This window comes from Primulina eburnea, chromosome 10 (assembly GCF_022965805.1).
Source record: "Primulina eburnea isolate SZY01 chromosome 10, ASM2296580v1, whole genome shotgun sequence".
Classification (NCBI taxonomy): Eukaryota; Viridiplantae; Streptophyta; class Magnoliopsida; order Lamiales; family Gesneriaceae; genus Primulina; species Primulina eburnea.
In genome coordinates this window covers 27,024,002-27,047,568 of record NC_133110.1, presented here as the reverse complement: position 1 = coordinate 27,047,568, position 23,567 = coordinate 27,024,002, and the positions used below count along the sequence as shown (strand labels likewise).

At 37.3% G+C, this 23,567-nt stretch overlaps 1 pseudogene; it reads left to right on the top strand.

Moving 5' to 3' along the window:
- Window positions 1-6,146: 6,146 nt before the first annotated feature.
- Window positions 6,147-12,386, top strand: LOC140803618 (nucleobase-ascorbate transporter 7-like; annotated as a pseudogene).
- Window positions 12,387-23,567: the final 11,181 nt, after the last annotated feature.

Here is a 23,567-nt window from a genome sequence, read left to right as displayed (position 1 = left end):
GAATTAATTTAATTTAGTCCATAATAATGTTTATGAAAATCACAATTTTCAAATACATTATTCAATCGGCCAACTTTTAATTTAGGAACACTTCCATAAATTAAAATTTACATTTCTCTCATAGAAGTCATACTTCTATTTTTCTTACACTTATAAACTCCTTTATAAGCCGTTCAACACATTGAACTATTTTTACTTCTCAACGGGATCTAGAAAGCCAGCACTTGTGTGGCCCTCAATGGTTCATTGATACAACTAGCCGTGGGTTCACATCTCCATGTGATTCGGACTAAACATGTCCTTATATGAGCATACCCCAATTGCTCCATTCTTACTTATCAACTCCTTGATAACAAGAACGTCAGAACTCAAGTCTGATGGTACCCAACCAATCATGTTAAACGCCTAGCAGCATTGCTTACATGATTCCCTAGGTATCAAATGATAGTGCCTGCAAGAACCATTCAATTATGGTTAGCGTACAGTACGGTCCCTTCAACTCATATATCCCGACCGATTCGACAACCATTGGTTTATCGAGAGTTGTCAATGAATCGATACTATGTGTCATGCCGTAGTTGCATCGATGGTGTAATCTATGAAACTCCTTTCATAATTACCACCATACTCTGAACAGAGATTTCACACTACATATACATGAAAACACATAGGATATCCATACCCGAAGGTAAGCGGTGAATCCCCGACTACAATGCATCGACTCCTATATGTTTCGACAGAACACCCAACCTTGCCACCTGATGACCCCTTGAGAGTCGGTAAACAAGTCAAAGTGCAATGCTAGCACATAGAGTCTCAATGTTGTCCCGGGTCATAAGGACTAATGGTGTACAACCATAAACTAGGACGTTTCCACTCGATAAGTGAGAACCACTTGGAAAGTCCTTTAATGGAGGGTTGTTCAGTGCACTCTTCCAGGAGCACCTATCTGCATGCTTGGACATCACAATGTCCCCTACCAATGAAACATGGTACTCACATCGCAGATACTAGTCTCTAACTCGAGAGGCCTATATCCTTCTTAGCGGCGGCTGAATCGACTAGGAACTGTTTAGAATATACAGTATTCCAAATATGAGTTTCATGATACTCATCATATGAGCATCTCATATTCTTTCTACTATTTGTATATTCAAGGACTTTATCTATGCAACTAGCATGGGTATACAGATAAAGATGTGCCAAAACAATAATTTCAAATATAATTAAAATAAAGATTGTTTATACATAGAGTTTCATTGTGAACACTCGGCCAACACTTGGCTCGACGGGCACATACTCTAACAAATGCATGCTCTATATAGTGGGATAAGGATTGAATTGCATGAATTGAGAATTTTAAGGACCTAATTGTAATAACTAATAATTGAGGACTTAAGTGAAAAAATAAAATTCTAAGGGGCTATTTTTGAATAACCGAATTTTGGGATTAAATTCTGAGTTTCGGGAATTTTAAGTTTTAATGGGGCTGAAATCGAAAATTTTCATGGCGACAAAAATGCAAATCTCGAAGAGTCGTAAGGTTAAAATGGTAATTTTCGAGAACTTTAAGGACCAAATTGAAAATTCATAAATTTTTAGGATTAAATTAGAACTTTTGAGGAACAGTTGGGTTAAATCAGTAATATTTTGAGGTTATGAGAATTGATTTTGGGTTTAATAAGCTTAAAATTATTGAATTTTATGTACAAAGAACCTATAAAAAGAAATTGAGAACGTCAAGAACTTATGGGCAATTGTAGAATTTTCGAAATTTAGAACAAATTAGATAATGTTTGAGGAAATTAGGCATTAATGTTACAATTTTAAGAAGTTTGGGGGACTAGTTTAGCAGTAAGTGAGAATTGAATGGTTTAAATGATATGAATTTTCGGTGATTTAGGCTTGAAGGCAATTTAGAACTTTTAGGTATCTGGGTTATAATGTTATAGGGAAAGGTAATCAAACACATTGTAGGATGAATCAATTTTGGGCTTGAAAATATAAGCGTTAGTGAAATAATATTGTTGCAAATTAAGAATTTAAAGTGATGACAATTTAAGGTAAAGTTGATCAATTAGCTAAGTTATAAGAGTAGACATTGAGTTAACGAATTTTTGGGAATTTAAGTTTGATGAGTCATAAGTTTTAGTCATGATTTTAACAGTAAGGACTATACCTTTGCTAGAATTTATTTTTTCTAGGAAATTGGGTATGTTTGATGGTTAGGTTAATCGATAGATACATGTAAGCATTGAGGTAGAAACATTGTTTTGAGAAATTTTTGAAAATTATTATGAAATTTGGAACTAAACGGATATGTGTGTTGGAGTTGTACTATTTATTATTACTTTGGTTGAGTAAGCTTGATTTCAAGTTTTTGGAATAAGTGTTTACACGGAATTTTTGGGTAAAATAAAAACAAAAGGGAATTGGTGGTGTTCAAATAGGTTGCCAATGAACTAATATTAAAATTTTTATCGAGTAAGAAATCTAATACTTTGATATGAGGATTCTAGAACTCTATGGGATATAAGTAAAGTTGATTTATTAGAGTTAGTCTAAGGCTACCGTGGGATGACTTAATAAGTTTTTACGCTAGTATTAATTAAGTATTAATGATATGTAAGAATGCGACGATTGTTTCAATGAAAGGAGTCCAAAGGTCTTAGGCATCAACTTTTGTGTGATCGAGAACATATTATTAAGGTAGAAGATCGATATTGTATAATTGGGATTTATGAATTAACGTTACTCGAGGTTTAAGAATTTGCAACAATTTTACATTCGGGATGTACTTTTAAAAAGTAAGTTACGTAAGTTTGGTGCCGTAAGATAAAGATTTGATTCAAGGATCTTAGGTTAATATTATTATGGGTTGAGATAAGGTTTGACTTTTAAGTTTATTACCAAGGATAGAAGTCGATCGGTAAATTTTGGTGCTAAGGTTTCTTGAGTTGAACTGCATAAATGCTAATGTAATAGGTTGATGAACATTATGAGCATAGTATAAGAAAAGTAAGGTGTGACAAGTTTGTACACCCATCTCTAGTATGAGGAATTGCGAGATAAGTCAAATTCGAGGTCATAGTAAAATAGAACTAAGTCATCATAAGTTGTTTAAAGTTGCGATTCGCAAACGAGGATTTTGGTAGGCAAATTTAATTAGGATTGAAGAGATGTAAGGACAGCTTAACACTTATTTTATGAGAGTAGTATAGAGGAAGCGTGGATTATTGGGATTCTAGAATTAATAGTCTAAACTTTTGTTCATCGAGGATAAGCGAATTTCGGGGACAAAATTCAATTTAGGGGGGGGGGGGGGGAAGATTATTGTAATGTCACGAAATTTTGAAGTCCCACGCGAACGACATGCGTGCAAGTTATTAAATTTCTTTGGTATTTTATTAAATTGTTTTAAAGCATTAAATGCATGCTTATTTGCATGATAGGGATTTAATTCATTAAATTTTAAAAGTTCATGCATTAGGGTTTCTTGATGGATTTCGCGCCCGAACGAGGAACGGAGACCGGAGAATTTTCAGGAAAATTATTTTATTTACATAATTAATTTTTATTAATTAATATAAGGTGTTTTAAGTGTATTTTTAAAAAATGAGATTTTATTTGGTATTTTTACCCGCATGATTTTATTTTTAATGTATGTAAATTTTATCGAATCGGGGGACTTTTTGAGGGTTCGACTAATATTTTCAAAAATCTTCCAACATGAAATATTTTTGGGGAGTGTGTTTGAATTTAATGGGCCTACTTTTAAGCTTATTGGGATTAAATATTTTTTTTAACCTTTAATAAACAATTTAGGGCCATTAAGCATTTTATTACTATTTAAATATCACCAAACCATTCTCTAACCTAAACCTAAAATATTCTAGCGACACCTCCCCTCTCCATTCAGCCGCCCACCCCCTCCAATCGGTTGTCCTTCTCGTGAGTGCAGCTGCATAGAAATTCGGTTCTTCTTTTCTCTCAAACTCAAGCTCTCGGGTGTGCATTCTTTCGAGCAGTTGTGTACAATAAATCTTCAGGCACGCCACTTACTTCCTTTTACGCATCATTCACGTCGTATATGTTGTCATATGTGTTAAGTATATGTCTGGTTCGGTGCTTGCATGGCAAAGCATGATGATTTCATTTTTCTTCTTGGTTCACACATGCATATCTTTTTTGCATCTCACTTTTAACGATTCTTGTGCAAGGGGCTGCTGAATCCTGGTGTTAGGGGACTGTTAAGACATGATTAATGGAGGACACGTTGTTGGAGTCATGAACTGATCGAGCCTAAGGGGTAGACGAACGGAGTTTTGGTTGTAAGTCAATGTTTGTGGCAAGGTTGAGGGAGGTTAAGAGGTGTGTGAGTTGATGTAATAGGTCAGCATTCGACTAATGATTAGGAGTTCGATCTTCCTGTCAATATTTTCTCAGGCAAATATGTCACACAAAGTTTGTTATATGCGGTTTACCTGACTAACATAGTTTGCAGGTAACTATATTAGTTCGAGAGTTTACCCCGTCCCACATTAATAATTACGGTTGTGGTTTCATCGTCATCAAAAAATAAATAAAATTAGGGAAATTATTAAAATAGACCGCTAGTTTTTCTATGTATGTAATCCAAATTGGGTCTTTATTCTATGAGAGTTGGTTTGTTTTTTTGTTTTTTAAATTCATCTTAATTTGTTAAGAGTATCAATGGGATGCGAGACACTTCGATATGTCAGAACTCCTGTAAAATTGTATTGAAAAAAAAACCACCTAAGCTATAGGACCATTGACTGTATATAAATGACCAAATAGAATCCTTTGAATTGTTTGAAAGGGATCCACACTACAACAAAAATGACATTTTGCAGACGGTTTCGGTTCAAAAACCGAAGACGTCGTCGCTAATTTAGCGACGGTTATAAATCCGCTACATTTCGCGATGGTATTATTTTTATTAAAAAATAAAAAAAATTAATTTTATAATTTAGTAAAAAATTTTTAAAAAAACTACAATACGATAACAATACTCATTATCTTAACAAACACTTAAAAAATTAACCAAAAATTGAAAGAAAAAAAAATATACATAAATCGAAACTAAAATCGTATAAAAGAGAAAAATTTTAAATGTTGTGAGGTGGTGTGAGGAAAATGGAACGGAAAAATCCATAATTTGCGACTATTAGCGACGGTTTGTCAATAAACCGGTCGCTAGAGACTGTAATAAAAGAACTGTAGCTAATGACGACAGTATATTACTAAACTGTCGCTGATTTACGGCTATAAGCGACAGTCTAAAACACCGTCGCTAATCGCAGTGTATTTTATTGAACTGAGCGGCAGTCGTCACATATAGCGACGGGTTTAGAAACCGTCGCAATATTTGAAGTAGCGACAGTTTACTAATACGGTCGCTATAAGCGACGGTTTATAAAACCGTCGCCGATTCTTATCTGCGACGGTTAAATAAACGGTCGCTACATATAGCGACGGTGTTATAAACCGTCGCAACTTTAAATAATCGACGGTTTCGCCTAAACTGAAAATTGGGACCCATTAATTATATCACCAGTAATACACGTTAAAACCATCAATAAATTTGGATTAATTCTAATTGATCTTTAACATCAATATATTCAAAACCCAAATTTAATTTCGAGATTTTGATACGTTACGGAAATTTAAAAATTCACAAATATTATATTCTATTAATTATTATATTTCAATGTTTACTTCTATCATTTCAAATATTTTGCTGTACTTTGATCTCTTAATTTATCGTCACCGGATAATCCTCTAAAGTTTAAATTGACGGCCAGAATATTGTCTCAAAACACATAATATGTGACATGAAATATTTTATAAAAATCTGCCGAGAAATATTAATTTTCAAATGCATGGAAAATGGTTTGTAAAAGTTTTTACGTATCTTGCTATGATATTGTAACGATCTCGAGTAAGAAATCTTCAACATAATAATTACTGAAATACTAAATTATGACATTATAAGCTACAATAATTACAAGATTGTGTTGTAATGACTAAAACATGCGATTCTTTAAAAAAAAAAAAAATATTAAGCAAATTCAAAGTTATAAACTCTTGCAGATCAAGTAAATCAGATGCAATTCATCCTAAACATGTCTAGTAATGCTGATAATCCCTACAGTACGGAGTCACAGCCTCAGGCTCATCCAGTTCTTGAACAACTAACAGGTGTTCAATATTGCATCAACTGTTCACCACCACTGCGTAAGTTCAAGCAGCACCGTCGATTTTTATATGGCATATATATAAGCACAAGAATCTGTTGTAATTTTCCAAGTCATGTTTTTTATATGGACAAAAGCAAAATTTATTTATTGCAGTCACCAGTCCTTGATCATGCAAATGGAAATAATAAAGTGGGAGTTTGATCTCATTTTTTGTGAAATTAAACCACGCATTTTTTATGTGTGACTGGAATTAAAAGAATTTGATGGAGTGTTCTTGATTCATTTTTTACATGCTCGCTTCAGTGGAAGCTATACTTCTGGGATTTCAACACTATGTTCCTGCTCTTGGCTCGACTGTCTTAATTCCAAGTTTGCTAGTTCCCCAAATGGGAGGGACTGATGTAAGGCTAGCTCTGATTTTCCGATCTTTATCTCGCGCATTACTCGTTGGTTCATATCATATTGACAGAACATTTGTATGTAAAATACATTCAAACACCTTGATTTTATTTCATTGCAGAGTGACAAGGCCAAGGTAGTACAAACCTTACTTTTTGTTTCAGGAATTATACACTCCTGCAATCATTTTTGGGTACAAGACTGCCTTCGGTAATAGGAGGTTCCCACGCATTCTTAATTCCTATGACTTCAATCATTCAATCCAGGCAATATAGCACGATAAAGAACTTTCCCAGGGAGGTGATGAATTATATATTTACATTAGCTACTTCCTCAGTAATAATTTTGTATTTTTAATATGTAGAATTGTTTTATATCAGAGATTTGTGCACACAATGAGAGAAATACAAGGGCGCCCTGATTGTTACTTCAAGTGTTCAAATAATAATTGGTTTTAGTGGTTTATGGAGAAATATCGTGAGGTCGGTTTGTTGTAGAGAAGATTTTGTTTCAAATGATGGATTTTAATTTCTTTTTATGAATTTGAGCAGTATTATAAATGGTTGAGAATCTTACTTTCATTAGTTATGAATTACCTATTGATTATGTTCCTAATAGGTTTTTTACTCCACTCTCCATGGTTCCACTAATTTCTTTCACAGGACTTGGGCTCTACTATCTCGGATTCCCATTGGTAAGATATATAAATAGTGTTGCCTTATCATACAGTACCGACTGAAACACAATTTATATAGCATATATTATTGGATGCATAAAGCTTGCATGTATTTAACTAATGTGTGTTTTAATAAATAAAACGGTGATTGTTTATCCAGATATGGAATAGGCGAAAGCGATAAGTCTTTTCATTAAATGATTTCATCTTATACTATATGTGTAGTGCCCAAATTCAGTACACGTATAACCCATGCATTCACTTAATTATTAAATCATTTAATTAATTTTAAATGAGTTTTATGCCATGCATAAATTATGAAATGCATTATTTTAAATTATTCATGTTCATTGTGGTACACGTTAAAATGTCTTTTTCAAGTTTCATGTTTCAGGCGATTATTCGAGGCGGGATCGAGGAAAAGACCGGTGACGATTTTGGCAAATTAAAATGTGGTATTTTATTTTTAAGTTGAGAATGGGGCGTTTTAAATAATTTATTAAGTTGTTAGTATTTTTAAAGCCTTAATTATGTATTAAGTGATTTAAGAGTTTAAAACTTTTAAAATTAGTGTGTAGATATTTTAATTGTAGAGTTTGATTAAAATAGTGTGTGTTAACTTTTTATTAGTATTTTAAATAGTTTATTTAGCTAGAGTTTCTCCTAATTAAAACACACACACGTTACACACACTCACACACACTTACACGTTTTTACACACACTAAACACACACACTCACTTTACGTTTCAGATTTTATATCTTTGAGGAGAGAAATATTAGGGTTCTTAGTCCATAGAGCAGCCGCCCCTTCTCTTTCAAATTCCAGCAAATTTTCGTTGGTTTCTTTCAAAGAAAATCGAGCCACCGCCGTCCCGGATCAAGCCTCGCGCCGTCTCCGCTTCGATATCGCCGTTTCGGTAAAATTTACCATCAAAAGGCACGTATATTCTGTCCTTTCTGCATCGATCTTGTCATAGTATGCGTTGTGTATTTTTATGCGTGAAAATCCATGTTTGACATTCGTCGTTTGAGCGGAAAATGGTTTGAATGCGTTTGAAATACTTTTTAGATCTGAAAACTCGTAACTCACTGTTCTGTTGAAAACTGCGATTTTTCTGTCGGGATTTTAAGAAAACTTTCAGCTACAAAATTGTAGAAATTTTCGATACCTTCGATTTGATATAAAATTAGAGATTTTTGGATGAAAATTGAGTGAGTTATGATGTTTTTCGTGGGACTGCTCAAACTGCATTTTCAGAAAGTTATGATATTGATGCATTCTTGAAGTTTCAGTGTTGCAGGCTTCGTTGGGGATCGACGGGTGATCGTTGCTGCGTCTAGGTATGATTAGTATGATGTTGGGATGTTATTTGATACGTCGTATAGTGTCGATAGGCACTCGAATGCGTTAGGAGTCGTAGGAAACGAATTGGTGTCATTTGCTTTGCTTTGAATTGTATGTGTTGTAAGGTGAACTCATTGCTTTGGGTGTTTGTACGAAGTTAGTTGATGTTATGGCATGCTAAGGTGAGTCTCGGGGTGTCGTTTCATAGTCCGTGCAATCGAGTCTAGAAAATTGAGCGAAGCATGTACATAATTTTCGTAAGTTCGCGATTACAGTGGGTACACGGACCCGCACACGGACCCAGTCACGGGGTCCGTGCCTTTGTTTTCTTCTCGGCGTCTTTTTCCAGTATCTACACGGATCCCTACACGGATGAGGGCACGGGGTCCGTGCCTTTGGGTTTCATTTAGTGTATATTTCCAGTACCTACACGGACCCTCACCCGGACCCTGACACGGGGTCCGTGCCTTTGCTTTCCTTCGGTGTCCATTTCCAGAGCCTACACGGACCCCTACACGGATGTAGGTACGGGGTCCGTGTCCTTCTTTTTTGGGAAAATTAATTTAGTATGCTTGGAGGTTAGACGTCATGGTTTAGTGCAAGGATTATCAAGGTCGCGTCATGGGAAATTTTAGAATGTCCTAAGTAATGATTGAACTCGAGAGTAAGTATGATTTCTACGTTAAGTTATGCAAGTTAAGTATGCAATTTCACGTTAGTATGTGCAGCAACGGCCCCAGTCGAAGTCCAACGAACCCCTCAACGCCAAGTAAGTATGTATGACGTGCAAAGAAAATATTTTAAGTTTTTGAGGTATGCTAATTGTCTTGTGACCAAATTATGAATGGGTTTGGAAGTCGGTGAACGTGGCCGAGGACCTCTTCGCCGCGTTAAATTATGAACGGGTTAGATCATGGTTGGAAAGCGTTAAATTATGAACGGGGACCAACCAGCCCGTTAAATTATGAACGGGGATCTCATGTATGCGGCAATGGATACGTCCCTGTCAGCCCAGTACCGTGGTGTGTCTGATCAGGCGTTTATTATGTATGGGTCACTTGCTTTGAAACATCCTCTACGAAAAATGATGAAGTCATGTATGTTTTAGTACGCTCAAGTATGCAGTTATGAATATGAAAGTTTCACGTTATGGCACGTCTATATATTTATGCAAGTTCAAGTTTATTAGGCAAGCTCAAGTTTCAAGTTATGTACGTTTTATTTTTTAAGATGCATGCGATTTTTATTACGTAGTACTCGTTATCCCAGTTTATACGTGTTGAGTCTTTAGACTCACTAGACTTGATCGATGCAGGTGACTATGTTGATGAGGAGACGGGAGGTGGCGACCAAGGGGCAGGCTTGGACTGAGCGGGAGGCTAGACCCGAGGACCGCATACGCTATTTTAAGTTTTTAAGAAAATACATTTATACTCTGATTTTATGATTGGGTTGTGAGACTTTTCGAGACAGCTTATCTTTTAGCAAATTTTAATTGTGATGGTTGATTTTAAAGATATTTTATGAATGATGAGTGACGACCGTGTGGATGTTTTTATTTAAGAAAATTTTTAATTTTTCCGCAAATGTTAAGTATGAAAAGTACGGTTCGTTACAATATGTAGCAACAATTATATATAAAATGTACGTAAAATAAACTACAAGTTCTTTAATGGATGTGACTTTTACACCATTGTTCTATTTTATATCTACGTTGTAGATTGCTAAATGTGTTGCGGTTGGATTACCAGAGTTGGTTTTCATTGTTATTATCTCTCAGGTAATTGATTTTTATATTTTTAGATGTAATCTCAGGCTTTAAAGTGTTGGTTTTACGGCCGGTGAATAGTGGAGAAGCATGCTGAATCCTCGTGACTTGTTTTTGATGAATTTTATCACCAATCTGCAGTATCTTCCAAGATTTGTGAAATCTAATCGACCAATATGTGATCGGTTCGCGTTGTTGTTCTCTATTGCAATGGTGTGGGTTTATGCAGAAATCCTTACTTTGAGCGGGGCTTTCAAGAAATCCAAGTATTTTAATTGTCGTACAGATGGCTCTGGACTTGTTAGTGCAGCTCCGTGGTATATCTTTGCTATGATAATTCATCTTTAATTTCCCAGCATCTCTTCTGAAAATGTTATCAGAAATTCAATTTTACAGTTTCTTTTGCGGCAACTTGTTGCAGGATATACGTTCCATATCCATTCCAATGGGGTCCTCCAATTTTTACTGCTGAACAAACTTTCGTAGCCATGTTTGCTTCATTAATTGCTTCTATGGAGGTTCTACGCCTTAAATTTTCAGAACTATATTGACAAACTGTTTTTGGGAACGTCACTGTGAACATTCTGTCAAAAGAAACCAACTCTTCGATCGTTCTTTAAGTTGTTCTATTTGTTTTTTTGGGGCAGTCCACCGGTTCATTTGTTGCTGCTGCAAGATATGGAAGTGCGACACCAGTGCCACCTTCGGTTATTGGCCGTGGTGTCGGCTGGCTGGTATGAATAAGTAAATTGTATTGTCGTATTAGGACAGTATGACCACATTCTTTTTCCTGGTTTTAGTTTGCTGTTCTGATACTCATAAAGATGTGTGATGGTTTTAGGGGATTGGCACCCTTCTTAATGCCCTTTTTGGCAGTGTCACTGGTTCCGCGGCACTAGTGTAAGACAGTCCTAAACGGTACTAAGTATAAGTAGGGAAAAATATATTAACAATTTCGTTATGTAATGTTTCTTCACGCACAAACGATTGCGTGATCTTCATATGCAGAGAAAATGCTGGTCTTTTGGCCCTAACGAAATCAGGGAGTCGAAGTGTAGTTCAAATATCGGCGGTATTTATGATTCTTTTCTCTGTTTTAGGTATATTGCTCTTTTAAAATTGCAGTCAAATTCGAAATCATGAAGTTAATTAGTCCTGAGCTTATGGGGTAACATAACAGGAAAAGTTGGAGCAGTTTTTGCTTCAATACCTTCACCAATAATGGCAGCAGCATACTGCTTCTTTTTTGGTTATGTTTGTGAGTACATCTCTCATTTTACTAATGTAATTTCCCAACATATTGTTCCCATCAAAAGTTTATTAATATTCATTGTACCTCGAGTTTAGTGAATTTTCTTTTAATACAGCGTCTGCAGGCCTGGCATATCTCCAATTCTGCGACCTCAACAGTTTCAGAACCAAGTTTGTGCTAGGATTCTCCTTCATAGTAGGACTTTCTCTGCCAGAATTCTTTAAAGAAAATGAACTACCTTCAAGCAGCAGACCGATCTACACTAATACCAGATGGGTATGTTGATTCACGATGTTAGATGATAACTACCATCTAACTAGGATAGTCCCTCGAAATCCATAAAAACCAGAAAAATCTTAACCACGTGGATTGTTCCCTAGGAAACTAACCATCCCCCATCCAGAAAATAAAATCTTCTACTTTTACCATATTAATTCCCTCTACACACATTTTATAGTTGCATATACTTGAAAACAAATGATTTATTTAGTTATCATACTGCAGTTCAACGGTATAATGTCTGTGGTATTCATGTCACATGCGACTGTTACTGCTGTGGTTGCCCTCGTATTGGACTGTACACTCACTCACCAAAGCAATGAAGCTCGCAAAGACAATGGATCACATTGGTGGGAGAAATTTATGGTTTACAACAAAGATGTTAGAAGCGACGAATTCTGTCGTCTGCCGAGAAACCTTAATAAATGTTTCCCATCCTTCTAAGCCCTGAGATCGAGCTATTTAAACTTGACTTGATTGTGAATACCATGAATGTTAGAGTAGACGTCCTGCAAACCAACTGTTGGCCAATGATTTTATTGACTCAGTTGTAATAAACTATCTTTATTTTAATATAATTCATTATTTCATTGTTTGTTATTTCTTTATCTGTATACCCATGTTGTCAAACATAGATAAAGACCTTGATTATACTTTAATACAAATGAATCGTAATTCGATGTTGAAACTCATTTCTAAACAATTTACAATTAAATTCTTCTTATTTTGTTAGAGTATCAATAGGGCGCGAGACACTTCGATATGTCATAACTCCGGTAAAATTGTTTTGAAAAAAAAAATCAAAACACCTAAGTTATAGGACCATTGACTGTATATAAATGACCAAATAGAATCCTTTGAATTGTTTGAAAGGGATCCAGTAAATCTGAACGATGACATTTGCATTGCACCTTGATCTTTTGAGGTGCTATATTTCAATTATATCATCAGTAACACTTGGCGTTAAAAACCATCAATAAATTTGGATTAATTCTAATTGATATTTAACAACAATATATTCAAAACCCAAATTTAATTTCGAGATTTTGAGACGTTATGGAAATTTAAAAATTCACAAATATTATATTCTATTAATTATTATATTTCAATGTTTACTTCTATCATTTCAAATATTTTGCTGTACTTTGATCTCTTAGTTTATCGTCACCAGATAATCCTCTAAAGTTTAAATTGATTGCCAGAATATTGTCTCAAAACACATAATATGTGACATGAAATATTTTATAAAAATCTGCCAAGCAATATTAATTTTCAAACGCATGGAAAACAGTTTGTAAAAGTTTTTGCGTATCTTGCTAAAAAATACGTTTGTAAAATCAACCGGGTTAAATTTTGAACAAAAAATAATCTGGAAATGATCATCTAGTTACTTAAAAACCTCTAACATATAAATATCATTCATAATATATTTTAGGACTTGCACCAGGAACTCGAAGTATTAATCAAGCCTAAACCGTAAGTTATCAGGTGAGGAAATTACTATTCATTCTTCTATTAAAGCCTTTGGCATTTGGCCTGGAAATTTCAATAGCATTTATTTAATGTTCAAATAGCATCCACAGTTCATTTCAATTACTGATATATTTTCTTGCATATTTATGAATGGATTGATATATCATTAATGAATATGTAGTCATGGACAACGGATTTCGGTCCAGAAATTGAGTCCACTTGACAACGTGGCTTCGGCCCGGAAAATGAGTCCAATGAACAACGAGTCAAAAGTCCCGGGTATATGGTTCATCTGAACAACGCTTACCGAATATTTCGGTCCGGAGAATGGTACACTCGGCTCGTAAAAAAGTGCTCAATTAGACCCACCAATGTTAATTTATGGAATTTTCATTTATCTATTATTTCATTGCATATCATTCATAATATCTAAATTGGTATGCCTATTATTTCATGCATAAATATGATGAAATGTTATTTAAAAGCCATATACTAATTTAAACTCACTAAGTTCTCAAAGACTTAGCCTTCTGTTTCTTTTCGTCTATTGTAATTTCCAGACACAGGAACCCCCGAATTGGAACAAGAGAAAAATAACTGAAGCTGAAATAAGAGTATTTGAAAGTTGGGATGATCTGTTTATAAATGAATGTTAAACTTCCGTTGTAACATAATTGTACATATGAATGTTAAACTTCCGCTGTAAAATAATTGTACAAATTTGAAATAATAATGTAAATATTTGTAGATAATCTTTAAATTATAGTAGAAAATATTTAAATTTTATATACAATATCTTTCTAATAATAAAAATGGTAAAAATAAAAATAGAAGTTCAATATAGAAAGATTGTAAAAAAATGTGGCACTTAGTAAGGGAATAATTATGAATTCCTAAACCGGGCGCCACAGAGGTGGTATCAGAGCCTAGGTTTCTTAGAACCTAGGTTTCTTAGAGCCTAGAGTCTAGAGACAGGAGCTTAAGGTTTATTATAATGTCATACATTAATTTTTATGTTTTCCTCATAATTGAAATGTCTCTTTTCAGGATGACAGAGTCTAGTGGGACATCAAAGAAAAAACAAACTATAATCATCAAACAAATGGAGGAAGAAATAAAAAAATTAAGCAAAGAAAACTCGGATTTGAAATGTCTAGTGAATATGTATCGGGAGCATTTTGAAACCTTTGGAACAACTGAAACTTTTCATGGATTTATTGAGGAACGGATGAGGGCTGATAATCTAGCATATCAGGGAGAATTAGGTCATGTACTGTATGAAAGAGACCGCACTCTGATATACTTACTAGACATGCATGAATTTTATGACCGAGGTTTGATTAGTTTCTTAAAGGGAGTATCACACCCTTCGATCCACATTGACCACTTAATCATGCATGGGCGTGAACTAGTTTATCAATCTATCCACAAAATGGAAGCTGGTGTTATCAGTCCATCTTACACAAATCAGACCACAACTCCTCCCATCACTAGCACATTTGAAATCGGAGGTAGTAGTATTCCAGAGTATGTACCAGCCCCTTTTGCAGAATATTCTTGAATCATGAACACAACAATAGATCAAGACCCCTTTATGATAAAATATTATCTGTTGCAGTCACCGGGAGTTTAATTTCTTCCTGACCCCATGTGGGAAGACTTTGTATTTGGAGTAGATGAACTTATTCCAATGACTCTCTTACCTGAAAGTGAAAATGAAAATGAGCTTAGTTATGAACGGGACCCAATTGAACCACATACATCACGGCCGAATACGGATCAAAATGTTACCATGGGAACCACATGCACAAATGAAGGCTCGAGCCACACCACTTTTATAGATCTCTCCGACGACGAATGAAGACAATGACTATTTGGCACTAGTATATAACTAGTATTAATAATCATCATCTTTTGTAGGCATGATGATTATCATGGTCCTCATTTTTCGTAGGCATGATAACTCAGTTTGCTTGTTCTGTTTGTATTTTTGCTTGGGTATTGTAAATATTTGAAACATGTCTTGTTTATAAATAAAACTGACTGTTTACCCTCTGACATAACTATGTATATTCATTACAAGATATGTTCATATTTTATATTTATGTGTTTAGAATGACGTCTTCACAAAATAGTACTCAAGCCAGAATCAGACAAGACATCCCCCCTCAAGATGACCACAACTCGGCAACTGGTAGAAATTCCAGAAACGCTCAATACAATCCCCCCCAAGAACAAAACATACAAAATATGTTTGAAATAATGCATCAATTTGTGCAGTTTTGTCAGCAAAATCAACCACGACCTCATGATCAAGCTCAAGAACATCACATTGAGGCAAATGATCGAGCTCTTGAGAGATTTTTGAGATTCAAGCCGCCAAAGTTTGAAGGAAAACCAGATGCTTATCAAGCAGAATCTTGGCTAAGCAAAATCAATAAAATATTCTCTATTCTCAATTATTTTGAAGAACAAAAGGTGAATTTTTTCACTTAATTATTTGAAGAAGCAGCTCATAACTGGTGGCGTACAGTGGAACATCGGTGGACAAAGAATCACACCCCAAAAACGTGGGAAAATTTTCTGCAAGAGTTCGAAGGCAAATATATAACTCAAGTTATATTAAATACCCGAGAACGTGAATTTATGGATTTAGTCCAAGGTGACATGACCGTAGCTCAATATGAGGCAGAATTCCACCGTCTTATACATTATGCACCACACTACATGGAAGATGAGGTAAGAAAAATGAAAAAATTTGTTCAAGGGTTAAAGCTCGATATTCGTTGGGCAACACTGTCCACAGAAGTTACCAGTTATGTTTCTGCTGTTAATCAAGCCCTACGAGTGGAAGAAGACATCAGGAAACTTCTTAAAAAAGAGGAACAAGAAAAGAAAATCGGGAAGCCCAACCTTTTTGAGGATAACCAGAAAAGAAAATTTGAAAAGTGGACACAACCAGTCAAGCAAGGAGAAGCTGTTAAAGGAAAAGTTCAAAGAAACAACAATAAAAAGTGTGGATATTGTGGATTACCAAATCATGAAGAAGAAATGTGCTGGAGAAAAGATGGGAAATGTCTTATTTGCGGAAGTGAGCAACACCGTATTCAAGATTGTCCAAAAAGAACGCAAAAGACCCAACCCACAACAAAGCCAAAGATACCTGCTCGAGCCTATGCCATCTTAGGAAACCAAGAGGAAAAAGTTGACCCCACTGCAGTCGTAGAAGGTACTGTTACCATATTATCCAGTTCTGCAAAAACTTTATTTGATCCAGGAGCTACTCATTCTTTTATCTCAAAAGTTTTTGTACGTAAATTACCACTGTTATTTGAGCAGCTACCATACAGCTTCGAAATTTGCTCACCTTTAGGGACAACGATGATTACTGACATCATTTACAGAAACTGTCCCCTAAACTTCCAAGAAAAAGAATATCTAGCAGATTTGATTGAATTATCTATCAAAAACTCTGATATTATTCTTGGAATGGACTGGTTATATAGACACAAGCCCAACTCAATTTCTACACAAAAGAAGTTTATCTTCAAACTTCTCATCCAATCATTTCCAAAGCTAACCATACCATGGAAATAGTATCAACCACAGAAGCTAGGGCTATACTAAAAGACAACGAACAAGGATTTCTAGATTATTTGATAAATAAGCCAAAAGATCAAATCAAGATCTCAGAAATCTCAGTTGTACAAGAATTTCCAGAGGTTTTTCCTGAAGAGATCAATACTTTACCTCCTCAGAGAGACGTGGAATTTTCCATTGATCTAATACCTGGAGCACAACCCAGATCTAAAACTTTATACCGAATGGCACCTTCAGAGTTAAAAGAATTAAAACTTCAATTACAAGAGCTCATGGACAAGAAATACGTCCGACCTAGTACATATCCATGGGGTGCTCCTGTATTATTCGTCAAAAAGAAAGATGGAACTCTAAGGATGTGCATTGATTATCGAGAACTTAACAATGTTACCATCAAAAACAAATATCCTCTCCCGCATATCGAAGAGTTGTTTGATGTTTTACAAGGGTCTCAAGTATATTCAAAACTTGATTTGCGACAAGGATATTACCAATTGAGAATTAAGGAAGATGACATCTCCAAAACAACTTTTAATACCCTTTATAAACACTATGAGTTTGTGGTAATGCCATTCGGATTAACCAACGCTCCTATAGCTTTCATGGATATGATGCATCGAATATTCCCACCATTCTTGGATAAATTCGTTGTCATATTCATAGATGACATTTTGATATTTCCAAGAAATCACGAGGAACATGCTCAACATTTACGATTGATTCTCAAAACTTTGAAAGAGTATCAATTATATGCCAAATTCAGTAAATGTGAATTTTGGCTAGAAAAAGTGTCATTTCTTGGCCACTTTATCTCTAAGAAAGGACTGGAAGTAGATCCTGCAAAAATAGAAGCCATATCTCGTTGGAAACAACCAATCAACATCACAGAAATTAGAAGTTTTCTCGGCTTAGCAGGATACTACCGAAGATTCATTAAAGATTTTGCGAAAACTGTTGTACCCCTGACACAAATAACTCGCAAAAACAACCCTTTCTTATGGAATGATGAGTGTGAGAAATGTTTCTGCAAATTAAAAGAAATGCTTACCAGTGCACCTGTATTAGCTTTACCGGAAGGGACAGAAGGATTTTTGGTTTACACAGATGCCTCAAAAGAAGGCTTTGGATGTGTATTAATGCAAAACGATAAAGTTATTGCATATGCATCTAGAAAATTAAAGAATCACCAGTTAAATTATCCCACTCATGATCTGGAATTAGGAGCAATAGTGTTTGCATTAGCAAAATGGAGACACTACTTGTACGGTTCCACTTTTGATATTTATACAGACCACAAAAGCCTGAAGTATTTATTTACTCAAAAAGAGCTGAACATGAGGCAAAGAAGATGGATTGAATTTTTGGAAGATTACGATTGTTCCATTCTTTATCAATCAGGTAAAGCTAATGTAGTGGCTGATGCTTTAAGTAGAAAGATCAGCATGGCTTGTTTGGAAATGAAAGAAGTAAGAGAATGGGTACACGTCCATTCTCGTGGGCACTTGGCCGGATTGAGAATTGAACATGAATTTCATACCAGAATTAAGAAAAATCAAGAATTGGACCAAGAAGTTTCAAAACTCCGTACTGATACCAATTTCGTCACCAATTCACAAGGAATACTATGCTATTGTAGTGACCCGTTCCAGAATCACCTACTAATTGAGAACTAAGCATGCAATCAACTTAATTAATAAAAATCAGAGTTAAGTGCGGAAAAGGCCAAAGAATCAAGCGTTATACAACCCAATCGAAATCTAGAATAACCTAGAATAAAAATATTCGGTACAACCATAACGAATCAAATGGAAAACACTGAAAACTAAACCAGCCAGCTACTCAACGTCCTCCTCCTGCTCCTCCTGAGCCATCCAACCTGAGGCCTGCCCCGTGGGAATGGGGTGTCCAAGAATAAACAAAACCGAGGACGTGAGCGATAAGAACGCCCAGTACAAAAGTATGAGTATACAAACATATATGAAATGCACATGCTATGATATGATACCAGGGTAGTCAAGAAACAGGAATCACAAAGGATCTCAAAATGCTCAGTCTAGAGGCGCCAAGTGGATAGTGCCGCGCGGTCCAACCTCTGGGTCACTGCATCCACTACAAGACAGACGTGGACCTAAAATGTCCCGGACCACCGAAGCCCTCCCGACCCGTCGGCCACTGTGTACTCTCGGTGTCCATGCGTCCACAAGACAGGGCTGAGCGGCCCCAAGATATAGCTTATCTCGAAAGAGATACAGCTCAACAGTAAAGGCTATCTCAAAGGAGATACGGCTCAACATGATATGCAATATGCATCATAACTCGTGACATAATAGCATGCATCATATGACATATAACAATGCAGCAAATACTCATGCAACACATATATGAATGTATACTCAACCAGGATATCTCGGATAGTACTTTCGTACCTCTATCACAGCAAGCCTAGCCTTACGCAACACCGCTAATCAGGTCTAGCACAAGCCTACGCATCAAAAGCATACTCAATCAATACTACCATGTTCGACTAACAAAACCAGTACTCCCTAGTACTACCAAAGGTTTAGGGTTTACCTTCGTCCGTCGACAGCCCTTTGATGTCGATTGCCTTGAAACTCAGGCGCCGCTACGCTACTACTCCTGGCAGCTCTTGGCTATCGCTCGACCAACAACTAACCCTAGAAACCTTCCAAATCCTCTCAACTATGAGGCAAAACTCAAGAAATTGGCAAGTCAAAATGAGGAAAACCGAGCACTATTTATAGGCCATGTTCGGATCCTCCGAACAACACTTCGGAACTTCCAAACGCTACGTGTCCATTGGCTCTTGACAGCTCATGATCGGATCCTCCGATCATACACTTCGGACCGTCCGAACATGCATGGAAAATGACGTGTCGATCAACACTTGACACCTATGATCGGATTCACCGAACTACACTTCGGATCGTCCGAACTCTTCGGTGCTTCCGAACCCTCTTCGGTCCGTCCGATCATGACCATAGCCAAAATTACACCTTAAACCTTCTTAATCACCATTACTCCGTTAATTACCCAATTTGGAATTCGGGCTACTACATTCTCCCCCCCTTAAAAGATTTCGTCCTCGAAATCAGGCTTAGAGAATGAACAAAATGAAATAACAACATCATTAATACATCTTAATTGTTGTTGAATACAACTGATACTATGATTACAACTGAAAACACAAACTTATACAAAGCACAACTCAAAAGAGCTCTGGATGCTCCGAACGCATACGACTCTCTAACTCCCAAGTGGCTTCCTCAGTGCCTCTGCGCTGCCACTGCACTAAGACAAGAGGAATGATCTTATTCCGCAACACCTTGTCTTTGCGATCTAGAATCCGAACTGGTCGCTCCACGTAAGACAAATCCGAATCAAGTTGAACTTCAGATGGATGCAAGATGTGCGACTCATCTGCTACATAACGTCTCAACAAGGATACGTGGAACACATCATGAATACTTGATAGGTACGGCGGCAACGCAAGTCTGTAAGCTAAATCTCCCACACATTCCAGTATCTCGAATGGACCAATAAATCTCGGAGACAGCTTACCCTTGAGACCAAATCTCAAAATCCTGCGAAAAGGCGAAACTCGGAGAAACACCTTCTCACCTGGCTGAAAATGAAGAGGTCGACGCTTTGTGTTCGCATAACTAGCCTGTCGATCCTGAGCAGTCTTAATCCGCTTCTTGATTACTGCAACCGTATCTATAGCCTGCTGGACTAACTCCGGTCCCTCTACCTGTCGTTCCCCGACTTCATCCCAGAATAATGGAGTACGACAACGTCGCCCGTACAACGCCTCAAATGGTGCCATACCAATACTACGATGATAGCTGTTGTTGTACGCGAACTCAATCAAAGGCAAATGATCCTGCCAAGCGGGTCCGAAATCCATAACACAGGCTCGCAACATATCCTCAAGCGTACGGATAGTCCTCTCTGATTGACCGTCAGTCTCCGGATGATAAGCAGTACTCAGACTCAGTGTAGTACCCAAAGCTGACTGGAAACTACCCCAAAACCGTGAGGTAAAACGAGGATCTCTGTCACTAACAATACTGACAGGCACTCCATGCAAACGTACAATCTCCTGAATGTACAATCGAGCCATACGATCGAAAGTGAAATCACGATTATACGGCAGAAAATGAGCAGACTTGGTGAGTCGATCCACCACTACCCAGATAGCATCGCTGTTCCTCGAAGATAATGGCAAGTGAGTAATAAAATCCATCGTAATATGCTCCCACTTCCATTCTGGAATAGGTAAGTTCAACAATAATCCTCCCGGTCGACGGTGCTCTGCCTTAACCTGCTGGCAAACTAGACACTTGGAGACAAACTGATACACGCTGCGCTTCATCCCTTTCCACCAAAATCGAGTTCTCAAATCTTTATACATCTTATTGCTTCCTGGATGAATACTCAGCTTGCTTCGATGAGCATGAGACAAAATCTCGTCCCTCAAAGTGTCATCCTCTGGTACTACAACCCGATTAGATAAGCACAGAAGACCATTGGACTGATAATGGAAGCCGCTATCTCCACCCGCTAACCGAGCTAATCTTTGAGTCTTCAGATCAGACATCTGAGCATCTCGAATCCGAGCGAACAAATTGGGCTCAGATAAAATGGTAGCAACACGAATGCTCTCCATACCTTTCCGATGCTTGAAGTTAAACCCCAACGAGCAACTATCCTGGATGGCACTAGTCATAGCACAAGTCTGAAGTGCAGATGCTCTCACCTTGCGACTAAGCGCATCAGCTGTGAGATTCGCAGAACCTGGATGGTACTTGATCTCGCAATCATAATCCTTCAGCAAATCCATCCAACGACGTTGCCTCATGTTCAACTCAGCCTGAGTGAACAGATATTTCAGACTCTTATGATCAGTAAAGATCTCAAACTGAACACCGTACAAATAATGACGCCAGATCTTCAGCGCAAACACAATAGCTGCCAACTCTAGGTCATGAACTGGATACTTCTCCTCGTGAGGTTTTAGCTGTCTAGAAGCATAAGCTATCACATGACCATTCTGCGTCAACACACATCCTAAGCCTTGCGAGGAGGCATCGGTGTAAACACTGAAACCATCAGATCCTGACGGTAACGCCAAAACAGGTGCGGAAGTCAGAAGTCGACGAAGCTCTCTGAAACTATCTTCGCACTCGGATGACCACTCAAATGGAACATCCCTCCGAGTAAGTTGCGTCAATGGTCTGGCTATCTGAGAGAAATTCACGATGAAGCGACGATAATACCCTGCCAGACCTAGAAAACTACGGATCTCAGCCACCGTCGTCGGACGTGACCAATTCAGCACTGCTTCAATCTTGCTGGGATCCACAGAAACTCCTTCCTTGGAAATCACATGACCAAGGAATACCACACGATCAATCCAGAACTCGCACTTACTCAGCTTAGCATACAATTGCTTCTCGCGAAGAATCTGCAACACAATCCTCAAGTGTTGGGCATGCTCTTCCACACTGTGAGAATAGATCAAGATATCGTCAATGAAAACCACCACAAACTGATCCAGAAAATCTCGGAAGACTCGGTTCATCAGATCCATGAACACCGCTGGTGCATTCGTCAATCCGAATGGCATAACTAGAAACTCGTAATGCCCATAACGAGTACGAAATGCAGTCTTGGAAATATCATCATCTCTGACTCTCATCTGATGATAACCCGATCGCAAGTCGATCTTGGAGTAAACAGAAGTACCCTGAAGCTGATCGAACAAGTCATCAATATGGGGTAAAGGGTACTTGTTTTTGATCGTCACCCGATTCAGCTGGCGATAATCAATGCACAACCGCATCGATCCATCCTTCTTCTTGACAAACAAGACTGGAGCTCCCCAAGGCGAAACACTCGGGCGAATATAACCCTTATCAAGAAGATCCTGCAATTGCTGCTTCAGCTCTCTCATCTCTGACGGAGCAAGACGATAGGGGGCACGAGAAATCGGTGCAGTCCCTGGCATTAAATCTATGCCAAATTCCACCTCTCTGACCGGAGGAAAACCAGGAATCTCATCTGGGAAAACATCAGGAAATTCACAAACCACTGGAATATCCTCTAGACCAACACTACCTGTGGATGAATCAATCGCATAGATGAGGTAGCCTTCCCCGCCCGACTCTAAAGCACGACAGGCTTTCAGAGCAGATACCACTGGCATCGGAGGTCGCGCTCCCTCACCATAGAAAAACCAACTAGAGCTTTCAGTCGTACGAAACTGAACAAGCTTCTGGTAACAATCCACAGTAGCTCGGTAGGTAGTCAATAAGTCTATACCCAAGATACAATCAAAATCTTCCATCTCTAGGATCATAAGATTCGCAGTCAACTCGTTACCCTCAAAATCTAAGGGACAACCCATCACTAGACGCTTCGCTAACACCGAATGACCCATCGGAGTAGAAACAGAAAGAATGACGTCTAGAGAAACATAGGGTAATCTATGACGCTTAACAAATCGTGCAGAAATGAAGGAATGAGAGGCTT